This window comes from Penaeus monodon, chromosome 4 (genome assembly GCF_015228065.2).
Source record: "Penaeus monodon isolate SGIC_2016 chromosome 4, NSTDA_Pmon_1, whole genome shotgun sequence".
Classification (NCBI taxonomy): domain Eukaryota; kingdom Metazoa; phylum Arthropoda; class Malacostraca; order Decapoda; family Penaeidae; genus Penaeus; species Penaeus monodon.
Genome location: NC_051389.1, coordinates 21,051,675 through 21,054,174, shown reverse-complemented (window position 1 = coordinate 21,054,174; position 2,500 = coordinate 21,051,675).

Here is a 2,500-nt window from a genome sequence, read left to right as displayed (position 1 = left end):
GGTATTTCTGCACCTTTTGTGAAAATTTTTCAAAAATCAAAACACCAAGATACACAAACACAACACGAACCCTCCTTCATCAATCAAGATCTTATTGAAAATAAAATTGATTTGCTGATCGGAATGTTCTCCGAACAGCAATCTGCAATAAACAGTTTGATTAGCCAAGATGCGATGCCTTCTCGGCCGCAGGAATGCGGAAAGGAAGCGTTAGTCACAACATTCTCTACCCCATCCCAGCACGTAACATCCGACCTCCCAACCCCTGCCCACGATCAATCTGCCTACCAATCCTTCCCTTTCGCATCCCCTCCCCCTGTCAGAATGTCCTCTACCACTACGCCACAAAATGAATCTACACAAAATCACACTCCTACACCTTCCACGGCAGTACCCACGAACAACACCTCTCCCAGCCCCCCTCCACCCCCATCACCCTCCCCCGACACTCCGTCCCCTCTACCCTCTCCCTCTCTACCCACTCCGACCCAGCACACTCACGACCTTGCTGACGCGCCAGCCACCCCTCGTCCGGAGCCACGCAAGCGTTTGCCCAATAACAACGCTGAGGCGTCTGCAACCAGGATGAGGAACGAAGCTTCATCACAAGTAACACCAAGAAGAAGCTACTTTAGAAACAGTAAAAGGAAAAACAAGCAAAAACATCTTCCACCAAACCGCCACTGGGAAGACGCGACACACCACCACGTGCCTGGAGTACCCCCCCCCTACTTCCCCTCCTACTCCACAAGCGCCACAACTAGTCATCAACAACTACTCGGATCGAGCGGAAACACGGCAACAAATAAACGAGCAGCCGCAGACCCACCAAGATGATGAAGGATTCATTCCTGTCAACTCTCGAAAACAAAGAAGAAAAACAAGGGAGGAACGCCACTCGCCAAAACCCTTGCAAGGCGCCGACCGACCTAAGGTAGTGTACTTATACATTACAAGTTGCCACCCTGACACGCAAGAGGAAGATATTGAAGACTTCCTGGAAAATAAATTTAACCATATTTCTAATGTGAAAGCTTTTAAAACTAAAATGACACATAATTATTACTCCAGTTTCACAGTCACTATAAGAGGCAAAGATATAAACCCAGATCTTTTCCTAGAATCCGACGTCTTTCCCACCAATGTAAAAGTGTTCCTAAACAGAAACAAGTACAACGGCGAACAGAATGTTTGACGTTGCAAATCCGGCGGGCAAACCAGTAAACACTATCAGAATAGAACACATTAATGCACAGTCCCTCCTCGGTCATTTCGACGAAATCAAACTGTTAATTAAGGAGAGAAATATTGATATTTTGTGTATTAGTGAAACTTGGCTTCACCAAGAAATATCAAGCAATTTCATCAGCATCCCAAACTTTCATGTTTATAGATGTGATGCAGGACGTGGAGGTGGAGTCTGCATATATGTAAGCGATACCCTTAAATCAAATAAGATGTCCTCTACAATTGTAAATCATACAGCTGTAGAGGACATCTGGGTAACCGTACAAAGCAGTATGTGCCCTTCCTTCCTCGTCGGCACAATCTACAGACACCCTCATGCCACCATAGAATCTTTTGATTATCTTGGAAATATTTACAGAGAAATGTCACTAAAGAGAAAACCTCTTTTTATCTTAGGTGACTTAAATGACGATCTAAATAAACCAAATGCAAAGTTACATGGGATAATCAATATACATAAACTAGAACAACTTATAAAGAAACCTACAAGGATTACAGAAAACACCTCATCCATATTAGATGTTATAATAACAAAGAGACCCGATATCATACTTCACACAGACGCTGTCCCATGCCACATTGCAGATCACAAGCTTTTAACCTTGACCATAAATGTAGAAAAACCAAAGCGAAAACCAGTCACTAAAACCTCTCGCGACTTAACACAATACAATCCTCAGTTACTCTGCCAACATATTATTGCCAACAAATCATTACTCTCAGAGATCTTAACAACAGATGACGTGAACAGACAAGTAAATATTCTAACACATGTGATAAAAAACGGCATCGATGCCTCCGCACCTTTTAAAACAAAAACAGTTAGACGTCCTCCTGCCCCTTGGATAAGTGACAACATTAAGAGGGCCATAAATGATAGAAATAATACTCATAAAGCTCTCAAAATAAACAGATATGACACCGCCTTGCAGGCTGAATACAAACATAAGAAGAGGAATGTGAAAACACTCCTCCTTTGTGCGAAAACAAATTACTTTAAAAGTAAATTCAATGAATGTAGAAACGATTCTGCCGAAACATGGAAACTAGTAAATACACTAGTACCTAAGGAGAAACAAAATACAGACATTTCCATAAACAACATAGAACACTTTAATAACTTCTTTGCAGAAATCGGTAGACGCACTTATGAACAGACAATCGCCCCTACATATCAACACAACATAAACGAAACGAGGCCTACAACAAACTTTTTCAGACCGCAGCCAGTAGGAGTAGAAACAATTATTCT